Raw genomic sequence first — 18,943 nt, 5'->3', positions numbered from 1 at the left:
AAGAGTTATAGACCTGCTCGCAAGAGATTACAGACTAGGAGGACTGGGGGTGACACAAGATGCAGTTAGCACTTCATCTGCAGATGGTCCAGCCATTGTGCATAGAATTAGAAAGTGCCCATGGGTGTGGGGAGAGCCAGTCACCTGCCAACCTCTAAGTACAGGTAAAGATATCACCACTAAACTCTTCTTAGGGCTTTATTACATGGAGCAATAATCTACCTGATCAAGCCAATTCAGCAGATTATGGCTGTGTTCACACTACGTATATTTCAGTCAGTATTGTGGTCCTCATATTGCAACCAAAACCAGGAGTGGATTGAAAACACTGAAAGGCTCTGTTCACACAATGTTGAAATTGAGTGGATGGCCGCCATTTAACGGCAAATATTTGCTGTTATCTTAAAACAACGGCTGTTATATTGAAATAATGGCAGTTATTTACTGTTATATGGCGGCCATCCACTCAATTTCACCATTGTGTGAACAGATCCTTTCTGTGTTTTTAATCCACTCCTGGTTTTGATTGCAATATGAGGACCACAATACTGACTGAAATATACGTAGTGTGAACCCAGCCTGAAGCTCCATGCAATAAGTACAACTAGGCATGAGTGAACCAGATTTTTTTTAGCTTTGTACAAAGCAAAACTGATCTGGGCTTGGATCCCTCAGGCTGGCTACTCCGTGCAGAGGGAGGCTACTGCCCGGGGACTACCTGGAAAATACCTGGAAAACATGGATATAGCAATGATTGTTTCCATGTTTTCCAGGCATTTTTAGGTGGTCCCTGGGTGGTATCCTCCCTCTGCACCCTGAGGGATACGAGTCCAGATCAGTTTTGCTTTGTACGAAGCAAAACGAATCTGTCTCTAAAGACAATGATCAGCCGAAGAAACAATTATCAGCTGATCGTTGTATTTTAAACCTGCTTAAAAATCACTGGACAGTGTAAAAACAATGAAGTTTATTCTTATATTTTCTCCCCTGTTCTCCTTCAGCTTTTGATCATGTTCGCTGCCTACCGCTGGTCCTGTCTCTCCAGCGACAGGCCACTCAGCCAATCAGTGTCCACAGCACTATCCCGTCTCTTCCAAAGATTGGCTAAGAAGCCTGTCACTGAAGAGACTGGGCCAGAAACGCCAGCGGTGAGCAGGAAACACAGGCAAAGGCTGCAGGACAAGTGTAATCTTTATTATTTTTCAAGTCAAAAGCAAGGGCTGCACGTACATTACTAACAATATATATAAATATACAGCCTTTGCTGCATGATAATCTAGCTAGGTATGGGCTTGGCAAGCAAGTGATGATCTAGCCAATCAGCACTCACTTAGGGCCCTATTCCATGGGACGATTATCGTTCGCATAATAGTTAACGATAAACGATACAAATGACCGATATTGCAAAAGACCTAAAATCGTTCGCCCATTTCCATGGAGCGATAATCGTTACTTATGATTGTTCTTGCGGTCGTCTTGTCATCGCTATTGCGTTCGTCACTACTGCGAACGACCGAACGATGTCTTATTCAATGCGAACGATTTGTGAACGAGCAACAATAAAAAAAAGGTCCAGGTCCATTTCTCGTTCGGTCGTTAATCGTTAACTGCTATTCAACTGAACGATAATCGTTTCGATTTGAACCACTTAATGATAATCTGAACGATAATCGTCCTGTGGAATAGGGCTCTTACAATGTGGGGGTCAGGCTGTGTTAGACATCCTTTAGCCAACCAGCCTTTCCACTGCCAAAGTCCATTGACTTCAGCTGATGTCTGGCCTCTAATTAGTGATCATGTGATTAGTGATATTTGGGATTTAAAAACCTAAAGTAAAAACTACTTAAAAACATGGGGAAAAACAAGGAGAAATTAATGCAATACACATATTTATTGCAGTCATAGTTTACCTGTCTACTGTAGATGGTAAGCTAAATGCACATGACCTTTTTGCTTCTGTAGGTTGACGTGACTACATATTCAGATGAAGATAATATCTTATGTGCTGATGAAGGGGACCGACTTGCTTCTAATGTCACTTCTTCAAGTCAAATGGCAGACTGTGAATACAAGGACAATTCAAGCGGGATGCAGAATCTGGAACAATCAGCAGGTGAATGTTAGTCATTAGCATATAGTGTTGTTTAATAAAGTGCTATAATGTAGTAGTGTCATAGCCTTCCTGTAAAAAAGTACAAAACAAACTAGCAGAAGTGTTGGGATTAATCACTTGGGGTTCTGTATACAGGTTAAATCATTTACAATATACGGTGTATCCGATGCGATCAGTAATTTTTGACATGTCTAATGATATGTAAAAAGTTACTCCAAGTGACAGTACATTTTCAGGTGCCATACAACTTTAATAGTTGTTAACTGTTTCTACAGTTCCCCCATATTCAGCCAAGCGTCCATGTCTGCTGAAAGGGGAGAGGAGACGTCACTGCCAGACAGATCTGGCTACGGCATTTCTCCTAGAAATTCAAAATGCTCAATCCTTTTCTTCCCAATATCATTTGCTGGGGAAAAGGCCTCCCTAAAAATTAAATGATCAACCAATCTGTCAAAACTGACATGTTGGATGACTTCCACTGGAACTTTCAGGGCATGTAGCGTTTCATGACTTCATAAATTGGATCCTCTATAGTAATATTGGTATCTGATAAGTTTTAGGAATCAGGCACATTATAAAAGTCTTTCAATGCCTATTAGGTGTGTAGCTCCCAAATTGTCATAAAAATTACTGCAAAAGCTTGCTGCTAACATATGTCAACCAATAGCAATGTGTGTGTCACGGCCGCGGCGGCGTCCCATGCTCCGGGCCGCCGCCGCGACCTCCCCCCATCTCATGCAGCTGCCGGGGTCCCGGTGCAGGGACCCGGCGCTGCTACATGTTCGGCCCCGGGGGACGCCTTACCTGGTCCCGCTCCTGCCTCCGTCTGTGCCGGCCGGCGCGCGCGTCCCCGCCTCCTAGGGCGCGCGCGCGCCGGCTGTCTCAGATTTAAAGGGCCAGTCCGCACCTAATTGGCCAGTTGCACCAATCACTCCCTATTTATTCCAGCCCTGCCCCACTACAGGTGTTGGAGCCTCTACATGCTTCCCATAGCGTTTGGCCCAGCTCCCTGTTGTTCCTGTGTCCTGTCCGTTACCTGGTCCCTAGTCCCTGTTCCTGAGTCCTGTCCGTTACCTGGTCCCTAGTCCCTGTTCCTGGTTCCTGTTCCCCTGTCACTCCACCTGTTCCTGTGTCCAGCCTGTCACGTGCTCTCTCATCTGCAGACTATTGCCTGTGCCATCTCCTGCCACGCCTCGCCTGCCGACACCAGCAACCAAGCCAGGGGTAGCGACCTGGGGGTCGCCTGCCGCAGCAAGTCCATCCCGCCTTGCGGCGGGCTCTGGTGAAAACCAGCGGCCCCTTAGACTCCGCTCCCTGGTGAGGTTTGTGCCATCGCTGGTGCCGGTCCAGTGGATCCACTACTCCGGGCGTTACAGTAGGCTCCAACCATGGATCCCGGCGAGGTGCCTGATATCCGCGAGGTAGCCCGAGTGGTCGCCCTACAGGCTCAACAGATTCAACAACAGTCACGGCTGATTCAACAACTGACTGCAGCCGTTCAACAGCATACCACAGCTCAGCAGTCATCACCTCCGGCAGCCTCTTCAAAACTACGACTGGCTCTCCCAAGTAAATATGGAGGTGACCCCAAGTTGTGCAGAGGGTTCCTGACCCAATGCACTATGTACATCGAACTTTTAAGCAGTCAGTTTGCCACCGAGCGCTCTAAAGTGGCTTTCATTATCAGCCTATTGGAGGGAAGAGCTCTGGCCTGGGCCACGCCACTATGGGACCGTAATGATCCGGTTGCTGCCAATTTTCGAATCTTCCTGGACGAGTTCCGCTCTGTCTTTGAGGAACCTGCCCGTGCGTCTTCGGCTGAGACTGCTCTCCTCAATTTATCCCAAGGGACTTCCTCCGTTGGTGATTACGCCATCCAGTTCCGCACCCTGGCTGCGGAACTAGACTGGAATGAGGCCGCTCTGATTGCCACCTTTAAAAAGGGCCTGTCCAGCCAAGTGAAGGATGTGCTCGCTGCCCGGGATCTGCCTACCTCCTTGAACGATCTTATTCTACTGGCTACCAGAGTCTACACCAGGTTTTCCGAGAGAGAGGAGGAGGTCCGGCAAGGACGGCGTCTGAGTCTGCCCCGTCGCCATCCTCGGCTGGCACCGGTGTTCCAGAATCCTGTTGCTCCTATGTCCCAGTCGCTTCCAGAGGTTCCTATGCAGGTGGAACGTGTTCGCCTGACGACTGATGAGAGGAACCGTCGACTGGACCAGAATCTCTGCCTCTATTGCGGTGGCGCGGATCACTATCGACAGAGATGTCCCCAACGCCCTCAGCGTCCGGGAAACGCCCGCACCTAGGTCCGGTGGGAGAGGCCTCCCTAGGTGTGAATGCTACCTCTCCAAGGTTGACTATGCCCGTCTCCATCCAGACACCCTCTGGGCAAGTTTTCCAGACTACTGCCCTCATCGACTCTGGCTCTGCTGGCAGTTTCATCTCTGCTTCGTTGGTCCAAAGATGGCGGCTACCCGTGATCCAGCTAGCCCAACCCCGGTCTATCTCTTCGGTTACGGGGGAGGTTCTTACCGAAGCGGTGTACAGCCAGACGGCACCCCTAGTCCTCCAGGTGGGAGCCTTACATCAGGAGAAGATCTCCTTCTATGTCTTGCGCCATTCCTCTTCCAACCTCCTGCTGGGTCTTCCTTGGCTGCAATTCCATACCCCTAGGCTGGACTGGAGAACTGGGGAGGTTCTCAGCTGGGGCCAGGACTGTCATAACCGGTGTCTGAGATCCCCTCAATCCAAGTGCTCTACAAGGTCACCTGCTAATGTCAAGCCTCTATCCGGGCTACCAGAGGACTATCAAGACTTTGTCGATGTTTTCTCGGCCAAGGAGGCGGACTCACTACCACCTCATCGAGCCTATGATTGCCCTATAGACCTTCTTCCAGGGGCTTCTCCTCCACGTGGTCGAGTATACCCTCTCTCTGTGCCCGAGACTGAAGCCATGTCCTCCTACATCCAGGAGAACTTACAAAAGGGCTTCATCCGTAAATCCACGTCTCCAGCTGGCGCTGGATTTTTCTTTGTTCAGAAGAAGGACGGTTCCCTCCGCCCATGTATAGACTATCGGGGCCTGAATAAGGTGACCGTTAAGAACCGCTATCCTCTTCCGCTGATTCCTGAACTATTCGACCGTCTTCGTGGTGCTAAGATCTTCTCCAAGCTGGATCTCAGGGGAGCGTATAACTTGGTCCGTATTCGTAAAGGAGACGAATGGAAGACCGCTTTCAACACCAGAGATGGGCACTACGAATATCTGGTCATGCCATTCGGCCTATGCAATGCCCCAGCGGTCTTCCAGGAATTCGTGAACGATATCTTCCGAGACCTCCTCTATGTCTGCGTCATTGTCTATTTGGACGATATTTTGGTCTTCTCCCCGGACCAGCAGACTCATGTGGCACAAGTGCGTCAAGTCCTACGAAGACTACGGGCTAACCATCTATACGCCAAGCTAGAGAAGTGTGTTTTTCATCAGCGCAGTCTTCCATTTCTTGGCTATATCGTTTCCGACCAGGGTCTACAAATGGATCCAGCCAAGCTCGCAGCTGTCCTTCAATGGCCACGCCCTGTGGGACTTAGAGCCATCCAACGTTTCCTTGGCTTCGCCAACTATTATCGGCAATTCATCCCTCACTTCTCTACCCTGGTCGCACCCATAGTGGCTCTCACTAAAAAGAAGGCGGACCCCAGACGTTGGCCTCCAGAGGCCGAACAAGCCTTCAATAGCCTCAAGTCTGCCTTTGCCTCTGCTCCTGCTCTGGTCCGCCCGGATGTCTCCAGGCCGTTTTCTCTCGAGGTCGATGCTTCTTCTGTGGGCGCAGGAGCCGTTCTCTCGCAAAGGGACACATCAGGCAAGACCAGAACCTGTGGGTTCTTCTCTAAGACTTTCTCCCCTGCCGAGAGGAACTATACCATTGGGGACCGTGAACTCCTGGCCATTAAGTTGGCACTGGAGGAGTGGCGTCATCTATTAGAGGGGGCTAAACACCCGGTTAACATCTACACGGACCACAAGAACCTCCTCTACCTCCAATCGGCTCAACGCCTCAACCCCAGGCAGGCTCGGTGGTCCCTCTTCTTCTCTCGGTTCAACTATACCATCCACTTCCGTCCAGCCGAGAGGAACCTAAAGGCCGATGCATTATCCCGAGCATCCGATGTCATGGGGCAAGAGGAATCTCCTCGTCACATAATACCTCCCGACCGCCTAGTACCAGTTGCCACTTCTGCTCTGCAGAGACTGCCTCCCGGGAAGACTTATGTGCGCCCCGCACTCCGTAAACGCATCTTGAAGTGGGGGCATTCCTCTTTGGTAGCCGGGCATCCAGGAGCCCAAAAGACCGGGCAATTGATCTCCCGTCACTACTGGTGGCCCAATCTCCTCCAGGATGTCAAGGATTTTGTGGCTTCCTGTGCAGTCTGTGCCAGGAATAAATCTCCCCGTCTAAGACCTGCCGGCCTACTATTGCCCTTGCCAGTCCCGGATCATCCCTGGCACCACATTGGGATGGATTTCATCACTGACCTACCTCCATCTGCGGGCAATACAGTTATTTGGGTGGTGACGGACCGCTTTTCTAAAATGGCTCACTTCGTGGCCCTTCCTGGTCTGCCCTCTGCTCCTCGTCTGGCTCAGTTGTTCTTCCGACACATCTTTCGCCTGCATGGACTTCCTCTTCACATTGTGTCCGACCGAGGCTCCCAATTTGTCTCTAAATTTTGGCATGCCCTATGCTCGCAACTCCAAGTGAAGCTGGACTTCTCATCGGCCTATCATCCTCAAACTAACGGGCAAGTGGAGAGAGTCAATCAGATTCTGGGCAACTACCTACGCCATTTTGTTTCAAGCCGCCAAGACAACTGGTCCGATCTACTCCCCTGGGCAGAATTCTCATATAACCATTTGGACTCGACTTCCACAGGCAAGTCCCCTTTCTATGTGGTCTACGGGCATCATCCTCGTCCTCCTCTGCCTCTCTCTCCATCCTCTGAAGTCCCAGCCGTGGAGGAGTTGTTATCTGACCTGCAATCGATCTGGGAACAAACTCGACAGTCCTTACTCAAAGCCTCTGAACGCATGAAGGACCAGGCTGATAAGAAGAGGAGACCTGCCACGAATTTTCTCCCAGGTGACAAAGTCTGGCTCTCGGCCAAATATGTCCGACTCAAGATCCCCAGCTACAAGTTGGGTCCTCGATTTCTCGGTCCTTTCTCGGTGCTAAGACGCATCAACCCTGTCACCTACAAACTCCGCCTACCCCCCACTATGCGGATTCCGAACTCCTTCCATGTTTCCCTCTTAAAACCAGTGGTCCTGAACCGGTTCTCCGATAGATCTTCGTTCTCTACTCCTCAAGCCGTCTCTGACGACGTCTACGCTGTTAAGGACATTCTGGCCATGAAGACTGTCAGAGGGAGAAGGTTCTTCCTGGTGGACTGGAAAGGATTTGGTCCTGAGGAGAGGTCCTGGGAACCCGAGGCTAACATCCTGGACCAAGATCTCATCAAAAGGTTCCTGCAGGTTAGAAAGAGGGGGAGGCCAAAGGGGGGGGGTACTGTCACGGCCGCGGCGGCGTCCCATGCTCCGGGCCGCCGCCGCGACCTCTCCCCATCTCATGCAGCTGCCGGGGTCCCGGTGCAGGGACCCGGCGCTGCTACATGTTCGGCCCCGGGGGACGCCTTACCTGGTCCCGCTCCTGCCTCCGTCTGTGCCGGCCGGCGCGCGCGTCCCCGCCTCCTAGGGCGCGCGCGCGCCGGCTGTCTCAGATTTAAAGGGCCAGTCCGCACCTAATTGGCCAGTTGCACCAATCACTCCCTATTTATTCCAGCCCTGCCCCACTACAGGTGTTGGAGCCTCTACATGCTTCCCATAGCGTTTGGCCCAGCTCCCTGTTGTTCCTGTGTCCTGTCCGTTACCTGGTCCCTAGTCCCTGTTCCTGAGTCCTGTCCGTTACCTGGTCCCTAGTCCCTGTTCCTGGTTCCTGTTCCCCTGTCACTCCACCTGTTCCTGTGTCCAGCCTGTCACGTGCTCTCTCATCTGCAGACTATTGCCTGTGCCATCTCCTGCCACGCCTCGCCTGCCGACACCAGCAACCAAGCCAGGGGTAGCGACCTGGGGGTCGCCTGCCGCAGCAAGTCCATCCCGCCTTGCGGCGGGCTCTGGTGAAAACCAGCGGCCCCTTAGACTCCGCTCCCTGGTGAGGTTTGTGCCATCGCTGGTGCCGGTCCAGTGGATCCACTACTCCGGGCGTTACAGTGTGCAAGGGTAATGCCATCACCATCAAAACCAAATGCCAAACAACCCACCCGTTGGCATATTCCTGGACAACCAACATGTTGCAAAAACACTCGGACACTATGCTTAAAGGGGTTATCCAGCGCTACAAAAACATGGCCACTTTTCCCCCTACTGTTGTATCCAGTTCAGTTGCAGTTTGCAATTTAGCTCCATTTACTTCAATGGAACTGAGTTTCAAAACCCCACCCAAACTAGAGACCACAGTAGGGGGAAAGTGGCCATGTTTTTGTAGCGCTGGATAACCCCTTTAAGAGCAGGAGGGAGGGAGGGTTATAACTTATGACCCCAGGAGCAAGCTGGTAGGGGGAGGTGAGGGGACACTAGGGTGGCTGTGCCTATCTTGCCTCCCCGCTATTAGGCACAGGGACCGTAGTGTATGTGTGTTTTTGCAACTTTTTAGTACAGGAATACGCCAATGGGTTATTTGGCATTTGGTTTTGTTGGTGATGGTATTACCCTTTGCACACATCACTATTGGTTGACATATTTTAGCAACAAACTAATAAAAGTTACATTTTGAAAGTTTTGGCAATGTTGATCAATTTAGATAATGTTACATTGCAAGTAAAATAATATATCACATAGGGAAACATCCTAAAGCATTGTTCACCATTTTCTATCATCCTGGATGTGTCCATTCCTAAGATCAGAGGGCATAAGAAGACAGGAACAGATTCAGGCTATGTTCACACAACGTCAAAAATGGAGAAAAACATCCGATTTAGCTATTTAAAAAAATCTCAGTTTTTGCAGCAATTTAACTGACTTCAATGCAATTGCATTGAAGTCAATGGGAAGACGGACGACCTATGCACACAATGCATTGAAAAACTGACGTTTTTGCCGCCGTTCTTTCTCCGTTTTTACTATTAAATTCAATGGATTTTTTAATTAAACCACAACCAAAGGGCAATTAGTAACCCCAAACTAAAATAATGTGCAAACACCCTTCATTGCAAACACCCTTCAAGGGGATGCCAGGCTTCGAAAAACGTCCGTTATTTCAGACTCAAAATAACGGACGTAATTTTAAACGGAGCTGAAAAAAAACGTTGTGTGAACATAGCTTCAGGCTTCGTTCAGTTGCATATGCTTTTTGGTTGGGCTGAGTAGTTCATACACTGATTGAGTGGTTTATACCTCTGTAAAATACATTTTTTATTAAGCTTAATTTATTCTGTACCTTTTCAGCAGATGTGTATCTGACATGTAACCGTTTCCTTTCAGATTTTAATCTCCTGGCTGAGGTAGCCTGCGAGCAATTGGCAAAGAAGAATTAATAGAATAAAATATAAGGACTGTTTAGCAGTCATATGCCGTGAGCCGTTTTCGTGGTGCCTGTTAGAAATGCGTTCTAATTCATATTAATTTAGTTAGAAGAAATGTTTTTATTCTTAAAAAAAAATAATATGTTGTAGAAAATATACCTGTAAGCGATGTTATGTTCCCTCTAGGTATCAATAAAATATATTTATTGCAGTGGTATTTATAACATATTTAAAAATGTGTTAACATGTGCAAGTCTGCAACATTTACACAGTATGGCACAGTCATATATGAATAGCTGTTAAATATATAATGGGGCAGATTTACAAGGTTATACTATACATTATTTATTATTTTAATTATACTGATATTGATGTATACATAAATATTGTACAATATTAATAAAATAATAATTTATGGCAAGTACTTTACAAAGCAAAGAGAAATTGTGTCTGGCACTTCTATCATACACAGGGAGCTTTATCTGACAGATTTTTGAAGCTAAAGCCAGGAATGGATTTAAAAAAGAAGAGAAATTATCATTCATTATTTTGACGTCCGTGGCAAAAACGTCCATTTTTCAATGCATTGTGTGCATTGGACGTCCGCCTTCCCATTGACTCCAATGCATTGCCATTGCAGTCAGTTAAATCGCGGCAAAAACAGAGGTTTTTTTAAATAGCGAAATCGGATGTTTTTTCTCCTTTTTTGATGTTGTGCGAACCTAGCCTAAGAGTGGTTAAATTATATCTCCAGATATAATTATATTTATTTAGAAGACTTATTATAGTTCAAAGTGTTGCAAAAAAGATATATATATATATATATTCATTAGCTGATCCTGTCTCAAATAAGCAGCAAGAAGTGCCTGTGATCTGTGCAGTGGGCTGTCCATACCTGTGCAGTGGGTATGCCAGTTACACATAGGAGGCCCTTTAGGATATAACCCGAACTCTCGGAAATGATTCCCGCTGTCTGGCCGCTCCTTGGAGAGGGTGGATACAACGGGAGGACCACCTGGAAAACTGGGATATAGCCACAGCCATAGGCTGCATCCCAGTTTTCCAGGCGGTCCTCCCGCTGTATCCACCCGCCACACGGAACGGCCAGACAGCGGGAATCTGATGCAGAGTGTTCGGGTTCATACGAACCCGAACCTCAGCAGTTTCGGACCATCCCTAGTCTTGATTGTTCCCCAATGGCAAATGTCAGGGGAAAGAAGGATTGGGCTGTTGGATTTTAACATGCTTGATCCTTTTGTTCTATTTGGAGATAAGCAGCCATAGGTGTTTGACAGCAGCTTCTTATTATGAACACATACATACTCAGCCAGCAGCTGTCTACTGCGTATGGCAAGCCATAGATACAGATAGTAAAACAGGCGATAGACATCTAAGATCAATGAGAATAGAGGTAAAAAAGGAACTATTAGGAATAAAAGAGAAAGGAAGTTAAAGTGACTCTGTACCCACAATCTGACCCCCCCAAACCGCTTGTACCTTCAGATAGCTGCTTTTAATCCAAGATCTGTCCTGGGGTCCGTTCGGCAGGTGATGCAGTTATTTTCCTAAAAAAATACTTTTGAACTTGCAGCTCCGTGCCCTACGGGGGCGTGGCCTAGATTGTATATGCATTAGGCTGACACACCCTCTCATTAGGCCTCCTCCCCTCCCTCCTCATCATTAGAAATGCACCAGGCAGGTTATGTCCTATTCCTCACGTGTGTAAGGACGGCACATGGGCTGGATCGATAAGGCAACTGTGCAGTGTTCAGACAGGAGAACATGTATTGGTGGCATTCCTAATGATGAAGAGGGTGGGGAGGAGGGACGGAGGGGTGGTGCAAAGTTAGGGCACAGATATTCTAAGCCGCGCCCGTTGGGCATGGGGCTGCAAGTTTAAAAGTAGTTTTTTAGGACAATAACTGCATCACCTGCCAAATGGACCCCAGGACAGATCTTGGATTAAAAGCAGCTATCCGAAGGTACAAGTGGTTTGGGGGGGGGGGGGGGCAGATTGTGGGTACAGAGTCAGAAGAGATCTGGTTAAATCCCTCATGCTCTTGGCTGACATATCGATATGATCTCAAGTGAATTACACCTTACTCTCCAAGGAGGTTTGAGAAGAGCACATGGCTGCCACTATTCCTTTCAATATGTTTTTGCTTAAAATGCTTAGGAAAAAATGTAACACAAATGAAATTACGATGACTTACAAGTAAAAAATGATTGTAAATAGGTCAAATACATGTCATGACCATTTTGCTGAAACCCCAAAGGTATTTAACAATTAAGGTCTGGGTTTTCATTTCCTTTTTGTGCAAAATAAATTACACATAAATGTACTTTACATTTGACTGTTGTCTAATACATTAGCAACACCAGGTGTGAGTCAATATAACATCAGTGTCTCCAAGTCTCCTAATTACATTTGTGTGTTGTTACTAGGAAGTCTCATCCATAAACTAAGTGGGAGTCATTGTTATCCCAAAATATAGATGAAATGACTTGGAATCATAAGTAAGACAGATCACATTCAGCATGCCTGGGCTGGTGGATATGTAAACATTTCCGAAAAGCTTTTTCATGTACTAATATGCTGTGTTGATTCATCGTCCCCCCTTATCAGAGGAACATCTGCACTAGTTGTGCAGGAGTATAATGGCATGGCCACAGATGGAGGATGTTACCTTTACAGCGGTCTAACATATGTCTTTATATAGAAGGCAAAAAGCAGGAGGCAAAAGCTTTTACAGTCGTAAATACAAGAACGAAAAGAATCCACTTAGAAGGCATTTCTCTAAACCAATTGTTCTACAGATGAAATTGCCTCTAAAACTTTTCTCCATATAAAAGGCTATGCCATATTTACTTTTGCTTTTTTTCATCTGACAGTTCTTATCCCTGTCTTGGCACACGTCCACCTAGTTTGTGTCAAAGCAACATTTTGCTTCTTCCTGTCTTATGGGCAGTCCGTGGTGCTGCTCAGAATAACTACTGGTGGGCATTGTGGTTATTGCATTGTGGTTATTACATGTACAGAGCGGTGACAGGTATACAAAGTCATTGACAGCTAAGGGCCATCAGAATGTGTGACAGGCACACTGCAGTGTGTAACTACGTATTTGGGAGTATTAAAATACAGTAATATATTTTAAAAGTGAAGTTTATTATTAATACATTTATTTATTCAATTATATTTTACCATTTTGTATAATGTGGTCTGAAACACTCTCAAATATGATTTCACTCAAGCTGTTATATGGGATTGGATAAGGCAGGCCAGATGGACCCATCCTGCAAGAACAAAGGATTGGGTTGTTAACATGCCCCTATGCCTACCATCAATGTATAATCAGCATTCAGCTCTCTTTGGCGACTCCATAGAGAGTAAATGGAGCTGAATGTTTTAGGGGCTCCTTTCTCGAGATCGGGGGAGGCCCAAGCAGTCAGACCCCGGCAATATTTTAGTAATGCCCTATCTTGGGCATACTCTGGAGAGGTCATCAATAGAGATGATCAAACAGCGCTGATGTTCAGGTTCGTACGAACTCGAACGATAGGGATTTGACTCCCGCTGCCTTCCCGTTCCATGGGGAAGGTGGAGACAGCCAGAGTCCCGTCTGGAAAACAGGAATACAACCTATGGTCCAGGCTGTATTCCTGTTTTTCAGGCGGGACTTGGGCTGTCTCCACCTTCCCCATGGAACGGGAAGGCAGTGGGAGTCAAATCCCTATCGTTCGAGTTTGTTTTAAATGCAGGGCACAGGGGATGCCATGCTCTGGGATCTTGGGAAATGTTAAGTTGTAGATGTGATTTAAAAAATTATGGCTGAGAATTTAAGAAAATTAAGCAACCTGGAAAACAGGTATTAGGATTAGATCTGTAATGTGCTGCCTGTATTGATAATTACTGTGTTAAAAACTGAGGCTTCTGTATGTCTAGAAGGAGTGTAATGTACATCTTAAATTTTGCTTTTTAGTGACTTTTGTAGAACTATTTCAGAAGAAAAATTGGGTTGGAGTGGACTTAATAGGAGGCAGCCTTCATGTACAGTACAGTGTTAGATAAAATGAGGGATTACAGCTACAGCTACAGCTGATTACAGAGCATTACTCTGATTTCAGTCAGCTACAGAATCAGTCGGGCCCACTGGGGTACCAAAATCTGGTAGGTTCCGCATCTGACTATGACTTCATCAGCTCACACATTTTTAGGCACTGTGATTGAGCTTTCGGTTCTGAGGATGTGGACACCTTGGAGAGGTTCCTGCCCTGGTACTCAGAGGGTGCCAGCCTGAGAGTGTTTGAAAAGAGAAGGCTGATCCTTAACTAAGTGGGTGCAACAGCAAAAGCATCTATCCAGGCAACTATTTTATAATCCAAGATGGCCTGATAGCAGCACTGATTGGAGAAGAGCTACTGACTAGACTCTCCTGAAGTTGCAATCGCACAAATTTTTAAAAGGACACAACAGCAGTATGGAAGAGACACTGATTCCAGGTCAGGTTCCTGTTAGGGTATGTTCACACAGGCAAAAAAAAAAGCCTCAAAATATGCCCCAATAACTCCCTAAAATAAATGTGTGCAAAAAAGCAGCTCAGAAAAACAGAAGGGATGTTACTTTTAGGAGCATTTCCATTTGGAAGTTTACATTCATATCATTGGGAGCTTTATAAAAATAAAAATAAAAAATAAAAAAACACCAAAAACATTTTTCCCTTGTGAACATACCCTAAATGTTTATTGGCACATGGGTACTCAGTAGACATATACCAAATAGGGCCCTATAGTAACTTGTATGTTTAGAACACCCACATTCGGTGTGATAAATATGCATTATTCGATATTGACTTTGTATTCATGCGTGCAAAATACATCCAAGTCGGCATTTTTTTTGGTCCTAATAGTTTTTCAGAAGAATCGTTTTTTGTTTTCTAAACAGGGTTGCAGAATTTGGGGCATTGTAGGGCAATTATTATTATTATTATTATTATTATTATTATTATTATTATTATATTTAGTCATTGTCAATTGGACCATTATTACCAGTGGATATAGGGATATACTCAGAAGACTTACACCATGTCTCATTAGGTTTGCCCATATACCTTGTAAATAGGTATATTGAAAGTCACAGGTCATCATAAATAACTGCTCGGACATCAAACAAACACAGTGAAAAGAATGGCTGTCACTGAATGGCAACTAAATTTATCATCAAACTGCAAATATAAATAGACAGCACAGTACCATGAACAGGTAACCATAAAATAGGTTTACATGCTCTTGTAAATGACATGTAAGTGATCCGAATATTTCACAGCTTTAAACATGGAAAATCATTTTTAGCTTTGTGCCACCTACAGGTTTTGTTGCTTCTGATTGCCCTGAGGAAACTGCGGAGAAACAGACACTACTGTAGCCACTGTATACCAGATGTCATGACAGCAGTGTCAACAGGAGAAGGAATCATACTATACAGGAACAAAATGAAGCCAGCAGTTGGAGAAAGTGTGCAGCCTGGAGGTCAAAATCATATGTGAATTGTTTCCTAGCTGGGATGATTGCTTGCTATTTATTTTTCTCAGATCTTGCAGTCGACTGCAATTTAGCTCAACTTCTTTAGGCCAAGGCTATAATGTGTGACTATAAATTAGCCAAAGTTCCTTTAGAGATTGAGGTAGTCTAAGACACACCCCTTTCTTATAATCATTAGCTCCGCCCCCTCAGCTTGGCTGCTGTGTATTACAAAAGCCACACACAAACATCACGCACTCACCAAGAAGTCTGAGAATGATTAAACAAATCTTACAGAATGATCATAAAAGACAGATTATTAAGCTACCCCATACACTAAGGTAATTGAGCTTTAGTAATAGGAGCTTGGAGAGTCACGTATAACAACCAGTAAACAATCAGCACAAATAAAAATGCAAGTACTTTTCTTGCACCGCTATACTGCATAGATATTCCAGTATCATAACATTTTTATAAGGGAACAGTAAACATATATTTTTTAAAAAGATTCCTACACTTGCAATCCTGATGAAGGTTTGGGAAACCACAAAAGACCTTCTGCCAATTTCTGGTTTTACTAACTTCCCTCCACTATGGGGAAACCCCAAGATTCCACAAATGTTCTGTTTGGAGGGATTCTCTGCATGGAGTGTGGCAGAATGACTCTGTGCCTAAATCTGAATATTTTCAGACACTGTTCAGTCTACTCTATAGAATTTTTTTCCAGTTTATTCATGGTTCCCACTCCTTACAGACTCAGACTAGAAGCCTTAGGGTGGTATTCCACGGGCCGACCAGGGCCCAATCAACGATGTAAACTGGGCCTATTTTACGGCCCGACAATCGTTTAGCGAGGGCTGCAGGGACGTTATCGATGTCCTTGCAGTCCTTGTTTCATACTTTACCTCACCAGGATGCATGTCTTCTTCTTCTCCCCGGGTCCTGCGCAGCAGCAGCTTCAGAGCGGCCTGTCTGAACTGACAGACCGCTCAGCCAATCACTGGCCGCGGCGGTCCCGGACAGTGATTGACTGAGTGGTCTGTCAGCTCAGACAGGCCGCTCCGAAGCTGATGCTGCCGCGCGGGACCGGGAGAAGGAGAAGACATGCATCCTGGTGAGGTAAAGTATGATATTTTCAAATCATCGGTCACCCGCTGCGCACCGCTATTCCATGTAGCGATGCGCGGGCGGTGACTGATGATTTTAAGTTTGAACCTAAATGAACGATCAGCCGATGACAATAATTAACAGCTCATCGTTCTCTCTATTCCACGAAGAGAGCAGATTTGTCCGATTGTCGTAAGTGCTTTTTTTCCCTGCACTTACTACCTCATCAAGGCTTCACTTCCTGGAAAACATGGTGATGTCACTTCCTGGATAACATGGTGATGTCACTTCCTGGATAACATGGTGATGTCACCACCCGACTCCCAGAGCTGTGAGGGCTGTGGCTGCTGGAGAGGATGATGGCAGAGGGATGCTCAGTGTCTCTCCATTGCCCTGTGTCCCTCAGTGTCCCCCTGCCATCATCCTCTCCAGCAACCACAGCCCGTACAGCTCTGGGAGTCGGGTCGTGACATCACCATTTTATACAGGAAGTGACATCACCATGTTATCCAGGAAGTGAAGCCTTGATGCAGTAGTAAGTGCAGGGAAAAAGGGGCAATACAATACTTTAATAAAAATTTTGCCTGACTTCTCCTTTAACTTGATAACTGTGTCTAAGGGTGCCTTTATAGTTGACAGTTTATCTGACAGATTTTTGAAGCCAAAAGGCTGGGATCACACTGTGTTTTTGCAATCCGTTTAATGTATATGTTTTATGGAAAAACTGATGCAAAATCTAAACTGATGTTTTTTTAAGTAGTGTTGACTACATTTTTCTGTCCGTTAAAAGTAACCAATTGAAAACGGATGCATTGAACAGATTGCAAAAATGCAGTATGAACCCAGCCTAACCAGGAATGGATCTGAAAAGAGGATACATCTCAGTCTTTCCTTTATGACCTGTTCTCTGTTTATAGTCTGTTTCTGGTTTTGGCTTCAAAAATCTGTCCGTGTAAAGGCGCCCTTACTCTTTCCTACAGGATATTAGTCCACACGGAGTGGTGAGAGGAGTTATTTCATATGCTTATACACAGTTAACATTGCGATAGCACAATCTCCATGTACATAGTAAATGGGAATGGTATTTATGTCCTATAAATGGGGCACAATTGGATCTGGTTATTAAAGGAGTAGTGCGACGCTAAACAATTATTCACTAAATAACACATATTACAAAGTTATACAACTTTGTAATGTATGTTATGTTAGTGAATGGCCCCCTTCCCTGTGTTTCTCCCCACCCACGCTAGACCCGGAAGTGTAGTGCTCTATACTCACCTGATCCGTGTCGACCACCGTCCGCCATCTTTTGACAATGATGTAATCTTTGGGCGGCCGGCCGAACCGCTCCGACCGTCCCTCGTGCTGGCTCCCCCTCTGCAGCGTCATCAGCTGCTCAGCTGCGATTGGCTGAGAATAACTGTGCTCAGCCAATCGTGGCTGAGCAGCTGATGATGCAGCAGAGGGGGTCGGCACTAAGGACGGTCGGAGCGGTTCGCCGGCCGCCCAAAGATTACATCATTGTCAAAAGATGGAGGACGGGGGTCGACACGGATCAGGTGAGTATAGAGCACTACACTTCCGGGTCTAGCGTGGGTGGGGGGAAACACGGGGAAGGGGGCCATTCACTAACATAACATACATTACAAAGTTGTATAACTTTGTAATGTGTGTCATTTAGTGAATAATTGTTTAGCCCCACACTACCCCTTTAAGCTGACTACTTTGCTGCCTCTTAGTGAGGCTTTGTTATACCTGAACTACTAAACACCTTTTCCAAGTCTCGCTCCTGGTTATGTTTCTGAACAACTTCTGGAATTACTCCTACAACTCCTCATGGTTATTCTCCTAAACACCTCTAGGTATCACTCTTACAACACCTCCTGGCATTATTCCTACAACACCTCCTGGTTATACTCCTGAACACCTGCTAATATTACTCTTACAACACCTCCTGGCATTATTCCTACAACACCTCCTGGTTATACTCCTGAACACCTGCTAATATTACTCTTACAACACCTCCTGGCATTACTCCTACACATCTCCTAGCATTATTCCTACAATACCTCCTGGTATTACTCCTGCAACAACCCCTGGCATTACCCTTACTACACCTTCTAACATTACTCCAGCAACACCGCCTGGAATTACTCCTACAACACCTGGTTATACTCATGAACATCTCCTAGTATTACAGACGGTACTTTGGAGTACCCTGATACTCGAGCAAAGAGTGAGCTCGAATGAGCTTGTTTGCTCATCTCTATGAGGCACAGAGCGGAACCCTATGGCATTGGTAAGTTACAAAATACTGGCAAAGCTGACTGCTGGCATGGCACAGAGGGGTCACTGAACCACTTCCTGTAACCCAGTTTATCTACAGTTGCCACTAAAGGCATTATTGCACGGACAGATTATCGGCTTAGCAGGAAGTTAGTGCCCACTTGACAGGACAGGGATCGCTTCTGTAAAATATATAGAGGATTAATAGGGCCTTTAAGAGAGCTTCCTGCACACATATGTATACATTAGTTAGGTACTATCTGTATAATTCTAAATGCTGTTACTATATCTAGTGGTGGCTACATGCATACAGAACTTATCATATACATAGGAAAGACT

The sequence above is a fragment of the Dendropsophus ebraccatus genome, chromosome 11 (assembly GCF_027789765.1).
Source record: "Dendropsophus ebraccatus isolate aDenEbr1 chromosome 11, aDenEbr1.pat, whole genome shotgun sequence".
Taxonomy (NCBI): domain Eukaryota; kingdom Metazoa; phylum Chordata; class Amphibia; order Anura; family Hylidae; genus Dendropsophus; species Dendropsophus ebraccatus.
This window is presented reverse-complemented; position numbering follows the sequence as displayed.